Source organism: Lacerta agilis, chromosome 4 (assembly GCF_009819535.1).
Source record: "Lacerta agilis isolate rLacAgi1 chromosome 4, rLacAgi1.pri, whole genome shotgun sequence".
Classification (NCBI taxonomy): Eukaryota; Metazoa; Chordata; class Lepidosauria; order Squamata; family Lacertidae; genus Lacerta; species Lacerta agilis.
In genome coordinates, this window is record NC_046315.1 from 24019018 (window position 1) to 24034205 (window position 15188).

General features: G+C 45.0%; 1 protein-coding gene across 1 annotated transcript in view; it reads right to left on the reverse strand.

Moving 5' to 3' along the window:
- Positions 1-15188, reverse strand: part of LNX2 (ligand of numb-protein X 2) — a 77697-nt gene extending 62509 nt beyond the window's left edge. The window contains exon 1 of the mRNA XM_033146409.1: positions 15001-15188. The gene's annotated coding sequence lies outside the window, so the exon portion shown is untranslated. The remainder of the gene's footprint in view (positions 1-15000) is intronic.

Genomic DNA, 15188 nt, shown 5'->3' on the forward strand with positions numbered 1-15188 from the left:
TTCCAACGATAAATGAATTCTGGATTCACTTAAATCAATGGCATGATAGTCCTATTGATTTTAACAGAATTAGGAATTCATCCTTGGCTCTTCAGTAAATCCGGAGCTTAAAACATCTGAACAATGTGGGGTGGGGAAAGGAGGGGGGAAGCTAAAAAAAACCCACAAAAAACCCTCTATAATCTTAAAAATCATTTCATAAGCATTCTGCAAGCATTTTGAACTGCCCAGCTTCAACATTCCTTGTATAGTTGTATCATTCTGATTTTGATTTATTACACACCCCCAAGTTCCCAGGGCAGGCTATAATACCGGTAAGTTTAAATTGCAATCACACAAACAGGGTGGGTCCTAAAATATATACATCTCAATTTGTCAAAGATCAGAGCAAAGACAACAATCTTCAGCATAAGACAACTGTATAGTGAAGATACCAGATGCACCTCTACATGAAAGTAGTTCCACAAGCTGTAAATGCAATCCAGAAACTACAGTGTTATCGGTACAGGAAGAGCCATGCATAGTAAGTAAATATATGAACGTTACCAGAGTTTTGAAGCCCAATGATGTAATTGGCCAACAGGATATGGATGGGATATTGTGAATCTCAGTACAATAAAGATGTTTTTAAAAAGATTATAACAAATAGTCTAGCAGCACCTTTAAAATTAACAAATTTATAATGGAATGAACTTTCATGATCAGATGCATGAAGGAGAATTATCAGCTGCATGGATGGAATTGTGAGCGATGAGGTTGGAGGGAAATAAAACGCAAAGGGTACAGATTAACAATTCAATTACAGCTAGAATGTATGCAAATTAATGTAAGTGACCCTATTACACTTCATGTATCTCATCAAGTGGACTCTAGTTCATGCAAACCTATACCAGAATAAATTGGTTAGTCTTTAAGGTGCCACCAGATTCTTTGTTATTTTACATTGATTCACAGGACCTCACCTCTGAAAAGAGAATTATGCTATGCCAGTTTTGTTTAAGAAGACACACGCCTTAGGAAAGCGGGAGAAACAAAAGCATACCACACACAAATACAAACCCAAAGAAGTCTGCCAGGAGTAAGTCTGCTGATTAACTGGATAAAAAGACAATTTTTTAATCTGATCAATTTCTATAAAAAATATGGTAAATAGTCATTTTTAACATGTTATTTTTTGTTCCACAGACAGTAACACACTAAAGTCAAAGTAGCCATGGGTGAATAATGGTGTAAAGGGAATTCTCATGGCAGAACTAGACTGAACCGGGTATAAAGAAATTGAAAAAATGAAAGAGACAAACAGAAAATAAACAAGAAATGTATAACTGTGCAATAGAAAAGGTTTAATGTGTAAAATACAGTGAGATTAATTGGAAGTCATTTTTAACATTGATTGTGTTATAAGTTTTTGAAAAATTAGTTGATATAGGTAATTTTTTATTTTTGTTTTGTTCTTTTTTTTCTTTCTTCTTTTTTGCGTGTTATATTTTTTGTAATTTTTCTTGTTTCATGTTATTTCGTAAATCTGATAAATGTTTTTAACTTTTAAACAATAAAGACAATATTAAAAAAGTAGCCACAAACAATGGACAATTATGTTCTTAACTTCCATCCCAACTGATTAAAATTGGGCCCCACCAAGTAATCAACTTCAAGTTTTGGTACCGTTTGTTTTAATGGTCACTGCTGAGCTCAACAGACCATTTAATTTGCTTCTACTCTCAGCCCGTTACACACCAAAATCAATAAGAAAAGTGTTAATCTGCAACTGTGTGGTGTGGATCTGGTCAAACAAAACGAGAACCCTACCTTAAGGAAATGCATTTCAAACAGCTGCCAGCTCAGGAGTGCAATCTTCTGGGAAGATCCCCTGCAATGCTCCCATTGAAACCTAGCAGAGCAGCAGAGGGCACAGTAGTATGCCCCTGAGACACTGCAGTGATAAAATCCTGCTAATCACAATGCAGAGAATTTGAGGACTTCGCTCTCTTGCTCCAGTTGTATACCCAATTACCTGGACGTCACTGACCTCAATGGGGCTTACTTCTGAGTAAACATGGACAGGATCCCACAGTCAGTGCATAAAAGTAGTGGCCTTTAGAAATTCTATGTTTTTAACTACACACAAAAAAGACATATTACTAAACAGGAACAGTTAACAGCCACCTCCTAGGCAAAATAATTTAATGGGTGATACTGTCCTGTAAGAGTTTTAGAAACTGTCAGTCTGGTATTGAAGTACAAGCATGATCTACATATTATTTAAAAAGCCATGTCAATAGCCCAAAGATGGAAAACTTGGAATGGCTCTCTTCACGCAATATTATTGAGTGTAACAGTTCTTAGATCAGCATTATTCTCCCCTCAGAAGTTCGCCGAGATGCATCAGACATCCTGACATTGATTTAAGTAGATTTGTACAGCTCTTGGGAGGTAATGGTTCAGTTTAATGCACTAGCAATTATGGCTATTAAAAAATGTACATTAGGCAGCAATCCTAAAAACAATTATCTGGAACCATGTCTCACTCCGATCAATGGAACTTACTTCCAAGTAAACAAGTTTGAGACAGGGTGGAGCAAAATGAAAATATGAGTTGGTGCATGTGGGTGTTATGTGTGTGGGGAGATAACAGACAGTATGTGTAGGTGGCCCAGTGTTGGCCAACAAAAGGTTACCGGTAATCATGAGGGAATGCAGCCCTCAGGATGAAAAATGCCCCCTTCCTTGCCATAATCACTGGCAAATCAGATTTATTTTCAAATCTCTGAGTAGGTGTAGATTCAATTCCCACAATTCCAAGGTCCCAGTTTGGTACAAGGACTTTCAGTACTGACATCTAATTTCTTTATAGTCCACTTTTCCTTCAAGGAGCTCCCAATGTGAGTTATGGTACATTCCCCCTCCCCATTAGTCCACCCTCACCGCCACCCTGTGGTACCTGTAGGCTCAGTGAGCTCAATGGCCAAGTGGGTATATGCCTGAATACCTGAAGGAGCATCTCCACCACCATTGTCCAGCCTGAACACCGAGGTCCAGCCCCAAGGGCCTTCTGGTGGTTCCCTCATTGCGAGAAATGAAGTTACAGGGCAAAAGACCTTCTCGGATGTGGCACTCGCCATCCTGTCAGATGTCAAAGAGATAAGGCGCTCCGTAGGCATCTGAAGCCCTGTATCGGGAAGCTTTTAATGTTTGATGTTTTCTTATGTTTTCTTATATTCTGTTGGAAGCCACCCAGAGTAGCTGAGGAAACCCAGTCTGATGAGAAGAGTACAAAATTGTTGCTGTTTTTATTGTTATGCCTGACACTCCAACCCGTAAGTGGGGAATCTCAGGCCTGGGGGCCAAATGTGGCCCTCCAACCTTATCTATCTGGCCCTTGGAAGCCTACCCAGGACATACTTCTCACTGGCCTGGTTTTATACACCAAATATTTTTACCTGGATATTTTCCCAGTCCTTTTCTAACCACTTAGATTGCATGGGTTCTATTGCGCAGATTCTCTGCCGCAGCCTGTGGGTAAACATTTAACATATACTGAATAACAGCCGGTGCTGCTAATTGTAGATTATTATTCCTCCCTCCCTCCCTGAAAATAATTTTTCTCCGACACGTTTAACATTCAAAGTTTCATAAATCTCACTATTTTTTAAAAAAATTGCATATTAAGAACACCAAGTTACTGTTTCCAACTTTAGCTTTAAGTCACCTTAATAAGGATATAAAATTAATGTGTAGATGTGCTCAACTGTCACAATGAAATATAATCCTAGTTATAAAAGTTAATCTGCAGAACAGCCAGCTCTTCATGCATAAAATTCGGCTTTATCATTAGTTAAGTGAGCACAAACCCCTGCTGGAAGAGATGGGTAATAGGATCATCACTAAAGGAGGAGAAGGGGGTGGGGGAACAGCCTGCTTCCCACCCACCCCAAAAAAGGTTCCCTCCCACCAAATTAAAACTAGCTTTCTCCAGTGGGTGGGGGGCATACTACTGCAACACCAGCCTAACAAGAGAAAGTGTGATGTTCTACTGGCCAACATGTACCATACTGACCCAAATATGTCACACTCCCCCCCCATTCCAATCGTGAAAAGTTAAAGTGTGTGTGTCAGGAAACCCCCCTCCCCATGGCAGGTAGTGACCATTCCTCCAGCGGGGAGGGGGAGTTGGAGGCAGGAAGTCGGCGCAGGGGCTCTGAAGGGATAGCAGAGCCTGGACACCATGGGGGAAGCAGGGAACAGGGTCAGGTTCCCGCGCCCCAAGTTCGCAGACAGGAAAGACGTGGAAGGGGGTGGCGGGGGTTCAGAATCCTGCGCCTCTTTTGCTGGACCAAGAACCGGAAGGGGTCATTCCTGGACTCTGCAGAGGGATGAGATGGACGTTTGAACTTTTGCTCCACTGTAAATATCTGCACAATAAAGAACTTAGTTTTAGAAGTTCTGCGTTCGGCTGATTTCTCATGAGCAACCACTGAACGTCCTTACAGTGTGGCTTATATTCGCGGCTTTATGCTGCCGGCGAAGCAGCGCAGCTCCCCACCTCAGGAAGCAGTCCGCGAAGATGGGGCAACGGCGTGCCACTCCCAAGCCTACCCTGAGCCATTGGAACAAACGGGGAAGAGGGGAGGCCTCCAGCAAAGTGGCGCAGAGCGGCCCGAGAGCGCAGGGCAAAGGCGTGCCGCCCACCCGCTACTCCAAAGCAGCACGACTCCCCCCCCCCCAAGAGCAGTCCAGGAGCGTGGGGCAACGACGCCTGTTCTGTCCCATCTGTGGCTCCTAAGTCTCCCCCAAGCAGCCAAATTTTAAAGGTGTGTCTTATTTGCGGGTGCGGCTTATATTTGCGCCAATACAGTAGCTCAAGGGCTTGGATGAGGATGCCAGATGTCTTCCCACTGATGTCAGTCTGTTTCTTAAATTCAGTCCATTCTGGAGAGGATTAGCATCTAACCAGGATGGACTGCCTTTTTAGGGTCCAATTGATGGAGCTTGGCTGCTTCATATCCAGCATTCCTTTTGTCTAGTAGTGACTGGTGTTGCTTGCCCCTCTGCTTACATGCAGCGGGACCCAGGTTCAATCCTTGGCATCTCCAGGTAGGGTGGGGAAAGACCCTTCTGCCTGAGACCCTGGAAAGTCGCTGCCAATCCGTGTAGGCTTATTCAACCTTGTGCCATTTATTTATTTCACTCCTGTATCACACACTTCACCCTGTGTTCGAGGTGGCTTAAGCAGCTCACCACAATAAAAACAATCCAAGCAGTTAAGAGCTATTTAAAAAGAAGTTAAAAATTCATAAAAGCTTACACCAAAATAGCAGGCAGCTTAAAGATCATAATCTATAACAGATCCCAAAGGAAATATTAAAAAGATGTACTCTGCATCCGTTCCAGAAAATTCAAAAGGGGTGAACTGATGCCATCACCTTCAGGAGCTCATTCAAAAAGCTCAGGGCAGCTAATAGCTCCTGCTAATAGCTACCACCATTTCTACTTTGCTAATGCAAGGCCTTGGAGCAGGAACTTCGTAGACCTTAAAGGGAGTTGGACTTCTTGAGAGACATGCAGTCTCTACAGATTTACGCAGTGCTTTTATCAAGATATGAGGTACCTCATTTTTAAACAAAAAATACTGCCTGTGGCTACCTGAGTGACTATTCTTTATCACCAGCTGTACAAAAAAAAAGTGAAGAAAGGGGTTCTTGTACCCTTTCTCTTGATTTTTTTTTTTTTTTTACTGTAAACCATCAGAGGAAGCTCATGGGAAGTGTTAGGCACTCCTCGACGGTGCAATTTTAACCACTCACCTGCTCTAAACTAACAATCTTTATGTGAGTCAGATGGCGCCCTTCCCATATTAACAAGATTTGATGCTTCACTCCATGAAATTAAGTTGATGATGTTGAACACTTCCTACAAAGGAGCAGAGGGAAAACTCTGGCCAGCAGGCCTCACTAGGCCCATGTGGCCTGCCAGGCCATCTCCCCAAGCTATGCGCAGCTGACGGACACCTGATGTCACATGCTGATGTCAGGTTTGGGACAGGTAAAGATGCTGTTCCTTGACAAAGTGGGGCTTGCAAGCACCGCCAATCAGAGACCAGCAGTCCCTGAAAATCCCTGGGCTTTGCAGGTTCTTTAAGGTCCAGGATCCCGAGTTATCTTTGCCACTCGTGCACCTTTGCTGTACCCCACTTCCTCCCAAAAAAGCAAGCTGTACAATTGCAAAAAGTTATTTATGCACTGTCAGGGAACTGCCTCCTGGCCCGCTGAAGGGAATGGAGGGTCCGTTAGCATACAGAAAGCCCCAAGTCAATTGAGCAGCAGCACCTCTTCCAGCACGAAGAGCAGCCACACCTCCAGTGAGGAGGAAGGGGAAGGGGCCAGCCGGGAGAGGAGAGGACTTGGAGATGCTCCAAAGAGCCCCAGCATCTCACCTCGCTCGGCTGGTCAGGAGGAAAACATGCCGTTTCCGGCACCCCAATTGCGCAGAGGAATTAAACGTAAGGAGGGTAGGAGGAGATATGGGGTGCCGAAGTTCTTATGCTGGTGAAGGAGCCAGAAGAGGCCACTCCTGGATTCTGCCAGCGTCTGAGACAGACATGCCTTTTGTAGCTCTGCACTGTAAATAGTTGGCACAATAAAACTGCCAAAGACTGTTTGGGCTCTTGCTCCGTTACTTGTGAAGCACCATCACGCGAACCTTACATGCACCATATTGCTTATTTGCAGAATTAAACCTTTACTGGAACAAATATGCCAAAAAGCAAAGTATTAAATGACATAAAAGATCTAGAGGATTTGTTCATTATTCAGCTATGCTAATGATCCAGGTGAAAATATTTTATATTTAAATGGAAAATTCAAAGCAATAAAGCAGCCACACTATATACACGTGCTCCGTCTTTGAAACGTTTATACAATCCTAATTTGACAGAAAAGCATAGTCGTTGTACAGGCTCTTATGGAAATATTCACATTTTAAGTTAATTATATGAATGCTTGCAAGGTTGGATCCCAAATCAGCACACATTAAAACATTACTAGTTGCTTTCACATTATGACCTAACATTTACAGCTTGTAATTAATGGCATTTGAAATTATTTAATTTTCAAATTTGCAAGGGGCTATAATTTATACACAACAAATACCAGTCATTTAATAAGGGAATCAAGAGGCATGAGCATCAATTATATCTTACTAAACTGCTACAAATTGAATTCAGTGATACTTTTAAATATCCTAACCAAGAGTTGCCAGGCTGATTTAAAACTTTGCTTTCCGCACCAATTTTTTAAGTAGCCTCACTCGCAGCAATTTCCAGGGCTGGCATAGGAATCACTCCTAAAAGAAACCGTAACTCCCTGGCCCAAAAGTTGCTGCTGATTCAAGTGCCGAGAACAGGCTGCATGTTTTGCGAGATCTCCCCTAACGCTTTGCATGCACGCCTATATGCCCACTTTCAACATGCTAGGGGGCCACAAGGCTCCAGTGCATGAACTTCAATGAATGTTCTACCACATTAATTGGTAAAAGGCTGGAGATAGGAGCCTTCTTGTCTGTGAGCCTAGAACAACCTTTGCCAACCTAGTGCTCTCCTGATGTTTTTAAACCACAACTCCTATCCACCCCAGGCAACAGGGCTCAGGAAGCTGCCTTGTAAACCAAGTCATAGGTCCATCTAGCTCAGTACTGTCAACACTGACTGGCAACAGTTCTCCAGGGTTTCAGACAGCCCTACCTGGAAGGGAAGGTGATTAAACCTGGGGCCCATTGCAAACAAAGCATGGGATCTACTACTGAGCTGTCATTATTATTATCTACGTGGCAATCAACTTGATTAATTGATTGATTGGCTTATCATAGAATTGTAGAGTTGGAAGGGACCAGGAGGGTCATTTAGCCCAACCCTCTGCAATGCAGGAATCTTTTGCCCAATGTGGGGCTCGAACCCACCACCCTGAGATGAAGAGTCCTGTCCTCTGGAGCAGAGGAGGAGGGCAAAGACCTGCAACAGTAATTTTCCGTCAAGCTAATATTTCATGCACTTCTTTTCTATTGGAAGGGAATTTGTTTCCACAAAGTCAGAGCAGCATATGGCACAAGCATCTTTACTGGGACAGCAGCTCAACCCCCATCTGATGTTAGTTTCCTAAGCCCTCTTGATCTCCTGTCTGATTGTATGCTTAGGAAGTGTAAAACATCAACAAGTCAGGAAGAGTCGGGAAGAGGAATTCACATTGGCCACATTGCTTTTTTAAAGGGATGGAATGAAGGTCTGTCCAGGAACAGTTTCCCTTCTGAACAACGACAACAAAAGGTTAAGTGCACTTTATAATTTAGGAAATCATTTTCAGAAGAAGATTGTCAAACATACCTTCAGCTAATCCATAACAGATTTTTTTTACTGCGTACAAAAGAAAAACACTAAGCTCACAATATAATGTAATTAAAAAAGGAATTAAAGGAAGCTCAGAAGTACTTAATAGCGGATTTCTACAAAAGCAAACAATCAAATAGCACTGAGCATGCATTAGTAAATGGGAGAAGAGAAGGGGGGGTGGATCAAAGAGGGCAGGCTCGTATCTGCCCATGCCACATCTGAAATAATTCATGTGCTCACGAGTTTTTATTTATTGATGCAATTTTAATCCCACCCTTTGGCACAAGTAATCTCAGGGCAGCTAACAAATCCAAAGGTCCTCTTCCCCTGCTTGTATCCTCACAACTGCCCTGCAAGGTAGGCGGTTATGCTGTCAGCAGAGGACTTAAGACTTTCATGGCATCCCACTGCCAAATGAGCAGGTGCACAGCAGGTCTGGCTCACCACGTTTTGAGTTAACATTACCATCTAAAGCAGTGTTTCCTAAACTTGGGCCTCCAGCTGTTTCTGGACTACAACTGCCACCATCCCTAGCTCGCAAGACCAGTGGTCAAGGATGATGGGGACTGTAGTTCGAAAACAACTGGAGGCCCAAGTTTGGGGAAAGTTGATCTAAAGAGAAGTGGGGGGGCTTTAAGTCTATTAAGTCCAGAGTCTGAAACATAGCTATTGATGGCTACTAGCCATGATGGTTATGCATAGTCAGAGGCAGTAATGCTTCCGAATCTCAGTTGCTGGAGGAGATAGTGCTCTTGAGCTTGGGATCCTGCTTCAGGCATGTGGCTGGCTAGTGTGAGAACAGGATGCTTGATTAGATGGGCCATTGGCCGTATCCAGCAGGCTCTTTTCACATTCTTACGAGATGGGGAACCTATGGCCCACCATGTGCTGTTGGATACCACCTCAGTCAGTCCCAGGCAGCATGGACAACGACTGACAATGATGGGAGATGTAGTCCAACATGCTTCTCATCCCTGGTCTAAAACTGCCCAGTTGCACCGGTTAAGCTGGGAGATGACAACTGGTTCCAGGTCACTCAGTGAACTTCATGACTGGGGGGGGGGATTTGAACCTGGGTCTCCACTGTTGTGGCCCAGCACTCTAACCACTACACCACACTGCCTACAAATTTTATTTTCAGTTGACTAGCAATACTAGCATTTCCTTTAATCCCACGTGATTCCCCCCCCCCTTCTCAATAAAAGCAGGATCGTACAGTTAAATGGTGGCTTGAAAAAGCAAAAAGTGCCCAAGAGAGATTGCAAAATCTTTCTTTAAGGCACACACTTCCGGATTTGCGTTTCCAAGAAACTAACTGTCTGTTCTGATGTGCCCTGGAGAAGTTTAGACACAGCTATGGTTTTCTTTGGCAGGGCTGCAACACACACAACCTGAATCCAGCTCCTGTAACAGGGGCTCATTTGCAGCTGTTCTTTCTTCCACCCACACTCAGCAATTCCATTCCTTTTCACGTTAGAGCCCTTTTATAGAACAGCATCAGGGGAACACAGCAACATTTCAATCTCCAAGGGGGAAAAAATACTTATGTACACAGTCTTCCATACATAAGCAACATCCACAAACCGACTGAGAACAGGCAATTTTGGCTTAATAACCATACTTAGCCTCTGATAATGGCAGGTAAGTTTAAACAAGAGCAGTGTGCAATTTCAGAGGCAACGGGATAGTGAAATTCTGCACCATTAATCCCATGGGAGAGTTACAACCATTCCTTTGCTTAGGGGTATAATCAAACATTATGCAGCAAACAAGGGATTCTCAACCCTCTGTTTGCTGTGTAACACCAACACAGGGATACACAAAGGGCTACTGGCAGGTGATAATCAGCTGATTGGAAGGGATGCTTAACCCGTCCCCACCCCACCAAGTCTCCCCTGCAACCTCTACAGCCTGGCCATTTGTTCCTTTAATTTGATTCAACTGGACTCCAATACTAGTGGATATGTCCATCCATGGGTACAGGAAAGAATCCTAGCAGAATCGCAGGATAAGGGTTAAGTACACTTACCCCCTTCCACCAGCCATTTCTCCTCTGCAAGTAGCCCTGCGCCCCATGTTATCCATCAACCAGAAAACATGCATTTGGGAAACTATTTTAAAAGGGAAGAATGCAAGAAGTTCAGCTTTTTTAAAAAAAAGGTCATGACTGAGGCTTATATATTCATGCTCAATTCAAAACGCTTGTATAAGGGGATAATAATTTTGAGAGGCAGGGAGAATAAAACTCAGTCATCCACAAAAACCAAAGAGAAGCAGCCCCAGGACAAATGGAAGCAAACACACACACACAGAGAGAACTCATTTGTGCAAGTTGTAATCACGACATTTTGCAGTATTGTTGCAATTACCACTTGCATAACTGAACTTTAAACAACAATGAGACAAGTGCATGGATCCAGCAGCTACGGGGTGCAAAAGTCCGAAGTAAAAAGTTCCTCATTCTGGTGTCATTATCATCTCTCAACTGTGGCATTCCTACCCCTCCCCAGACACTAGCAGGTCTAGTAGTGCTAGAAAGAATGCAGAGCTAAACGAACCATCCCTCTAATGGACGTGAGCACCTTTACCTTTACAAAAGTAAACTTTTAAGTTAGCGCAGGGTGAGAAACACGTGACCCTCCCAACCTTGCTGGATCACAACTGCCACCAGGGAAATGACAAACAATTAGTGGAGCTTCTGGGGGATCCTGTTTTATTTATTTCTTTCTTTTTCATAAATACCCTTGGGGGAGGGAAGCTGCTTGCGATAGCACCATAGTGAGAGCCAGAGATAACAGAGAGAAAAGCTCCAAAGGTAGGCAGGATGAAACAGACGACCTGAGGAACTGGAGGGATATAAAATGGAATTAAACTCAAGAATACAGAGCCATGCCTCTGGGGAACAACAACCAGGTTTTATATTTTACTAGTGACTCCTACGCAGAAAGAACACAAGGGCAAAAAGGTCCAGGGATCCTCATCAATCACAAGAGAGCAACACAGTGTTGCTCTCAAGGCTAGACTTTGCGGTCCAGAACTCCAGTGAATTGAGGCAGTGGGGAAGGGGACAGTCAGGCAGAACAGTAAAGCTGACTTAGCAGAGTTTGAAGTGAAACAAATCCAGATTGCCGTCTAAAGAAGGGGCCCCACATAAGACCCTTAGGCCCAGAGTCCAAAATGACCTAACTGCATCACTGGGGTTATGATCCAGCAGCAAAGCAGGTAAAAATACCTGAATATGCCAGACAGGACATTTCTAGGGTTCATCTGCATCAAGTACAAAAAAAGTATTATGTCACCAAAAGACTAACGGATTTATTATGCCGTAAGATTTCATGGACGAGTCCACTTAATCAGATGCATGAAAATGCACTTCCTACATCTGATGAAGTGGGTGAAGTCCACAAAAGCTTATGCCATAATAAATCTGTTAGTCTTCAAGGTGACACAGGGCTGTGTTGTTCTTCCTACAGCCAGCTAAGAGAGCTATCCCTCTGGAAACAGTATCACGAACACAGGAATGTTTAGGAACACAGGAAGTTGAATTATACCAAGTCAGGTGATTGGTCCGTCCAGCTCAGTATTTTCTACCTGGGCAGCAGCTTTCCAGAAAGGCATTTCCCTTTGCCTGGTGAGACCATGAACCAAACCTGGGGAGGGGTGAAGGCCTGTTTAGCTTCAGCAAGGTTGGTTGCTGGCTGCCTCATTGTCTTTAAATCCATTCCCTATGACTGAGGTGTAAGGAAGAAGGAAGAGAAAGGGATTGAATCAAGTCATCTTTGCATCATTAACGTCGCTCATTTTTACTCTCTGCCAATGACACACAGTAATCTGAATGAAGGATCTTGTCTTAAAGTTGTCTTGGTAATATAACTCGTGTTGCTTCTCATCCTTGCACACCAATATAATATATTACTGTGGGTCCTAGCTCAGTGACAGAGCGCATGGTTTTAATGTGGAAGGTCCCAGATTCAATGCTTGACATGTCCAGGCAGGACTAGGAAAGGCTCCTGTCTGAAACTCTGGAGAGTGACTGGCAACCAGTGTAGAAAATTATTCACTAGATGGGCCAGTGGTCTGACTCAGTGCAAATCAGCTACCTATGTTTCTATGTACCACCATAAAAGCAAGTTATCGTGGCCACTGTCATGTTTATCCCAGTTCTATGTTGTTGTTGACATCCGTCTGTCTTGAGAGAGAATGGAGTGCTCCTCCAGGAGTGAAGTCAAACTGCTGCATTTGCAGCACCCAAGTGACCTCCCTGGGGCGCAAGCCTGGGCCGTGTGCGCTGCACAGATGACAAGATCTGCTGCCTCTTGGCCTCGCTGATGTGGTCCAAAGGAAAACAGAGAAATACAGTTGGCACCAGCTTGGCTGCAGGAGTTGCTGGCAGGAGGTGTACAAGACGCCATCCAACCACCTTAGGGACTCCACTCTGGATTTGCGCCGGGTTTGCTCCTTAGCCTTTTCTTCTCCCAAAGTTATCCCGCAACGCAGTGGAGGTTTAGAATCAGAGTTTTCCTTCTCCTAGATGGGCAACCTTCCCAGGTTGGTAAGTCCCACCTGCCCATCACTTCCCTCTACAACACATGCAGAAACCGCCATCAGACCCACTATTGGGTCTCATCCACCAGAGCCTGTATTCGCATGCAGGGGACCCCTCACTGTGGGTTTTTGAGACCCATCGCCTACCCTCACCTGGTTTAGCTGGCCAGTTGAAGCCATTTCCCAGGGTGTGGCTGCTGTCACATGCTGACAGCTTCTAGGAGCCGCAGGTGAGAACAGAGTGCAGGGTGGGGACCCAAGGTGGACAAACGACCCCAGGAGGAACACAGCATGTCCCCCACCAGAGGTACTACTTCTCCCCTAACACCCCATACATTCTATGTTGTGGGCCATTCCTTTACATACTCCACCAAGTAGCCTACCCCATGGTCACCTATCCACCTGACATAAGGCTCTTACACATATATGCAGGTCAGAGATCCCACACACCACTTATGTCTTAAAATTGCCCATTGCTTGAGGGCAGAGGCCGGCCCTATAAAGACTGAACAAAGCAACAGGCTCCTGCTTACAACCTTTTGGGTGGACACCCCAACTCATGTGTGGTTTCTAAACCCTTGCCTGAAACAAGAGAGTTCTGTGTTGGTTGGTGACTCGTTGGTTTGTTTCATGGGCTTGTCCCACATGCTACACTATCTCTACTACCAACAGACAGGTGACCCAATCATAGATCTCAGACTTCTCAGAATCTGTTCCCTGAGCTTTGTCAAGTCATGGAAGGGAGAGATTTGTAGATATTCAATTATCAACATAAAGTCCAGGAGTTCAGCTAGAGGCTCAGTTCATGTCAGGAAACTGGCAGAGTAGCCTAGGAAGGAGAGAACTTTACATGTCTGCAAGAGGATACAAGATCCACCTTAATTGTGGGATATTATGGGAGCAAAAAGGCAGTGCTTAACCTGGAAAACATGGAGGTCCTGTTAACAGAGCACCACATATCAAAATTACAAGCTGAGCACAGCTCATCAGGGCATCTGTCTCTTTCAACAGCCCAAAGCTGGTCCGAAAGTAGGGTGGCCAGACAGAAAACAAGGACAGGACTTGTGCATGTTTAATAGTTGAGTACAAGAGGGACATTCCTTTCTTCTATACCATTATTAAATGCGCAGGAGTCCCACCCTCTTCTCCATCTGGGCACCCTACTGAGGCAGGGGCACGTTTGTGCCCTAACAACCAAGAATGCATTCAGGGAGAGTCCCACCTCACAAACTTTTTGAGGACTGTCCCTTTAGAAGGCTGTTGGTTTATCAAAGCTGGTGTGATGATTTATCACTGAGCAGTGTTAAGCAGGATGAAGAAGCTGGGGAAGACCCTCAAAATGCCACAGCTGACCATCTTTTCTCAGCCTAAGAAGCAATGCTAAATCTCACTTCCACCCTAAAACAAATATTAATAAATAGAAAAAATAATAACTTGGAGAAACAACTGATCACCTGGCCTTCCATTCTTAGAGGTATATCGGGACTGATTCCCAATCCAACCACCCCTAGATCTAATGAGGGGCGGAAAAGAGAGAACTTTTATCTCCTTTAATAAAAAGCAGCCACCATCCGCATCTTTTTTTCCCCGCTGCCCTGGGGGACCCTGCTAAAGGTGCAGACAAAAACTGGGAGAGAAACGCCTGAAGGAGGGAGAGGGGAGGCGTCGGTGTCACAAGACCTGCGGGCAAAAAAAGGGGGGCGGGCTATGAACGGAGGTGCAAGCAGATCAAAGCTGAACCCAGGAAAGGTAAGGACACAGAGAGGCGCCCTGGGGACAGTGCAGCTGGTCACGGGGTAGAGGCATAGGGCAGCACCCACTGCAGAGAGCTAGAGCTCTGCCAGATCAACATTCACAAGGAAGGAACACTCTGGAACCGCAATGCCTCGGAGAAAGGTGAAAGGCGGCGGCGGGAGAGGAGGGGGAGGAGATGGCATTTGGTCTGAAAGGAGCTTCAAACACGTTGGTGCGATGGACCAGGAGACCATCCCTGGCAAGAAGGTCGGGTTGCATGGGGAGGGGGTAGCGCTGGTCCCTCCAGCCAGCGGCTGTTGCTGCCCATGGAAGTTACTCACCTCGGCGGGCAGGAGCTGCCGTCTCGTTGCACCGTCCCATCGCGCTCCGTAGGGCAGCGGGGTGTGCGGGGAGCCGCCACCGGGAGCTGGGCAGCTGCTGTCCCCGCTGCTGCAAGCGGCCGTGCCTCTGGCTCCTCCTTCTGGCTCCGCTGCTGCTGCCGCTGCTGCCGCTGCCGCCGCCGCCGCCG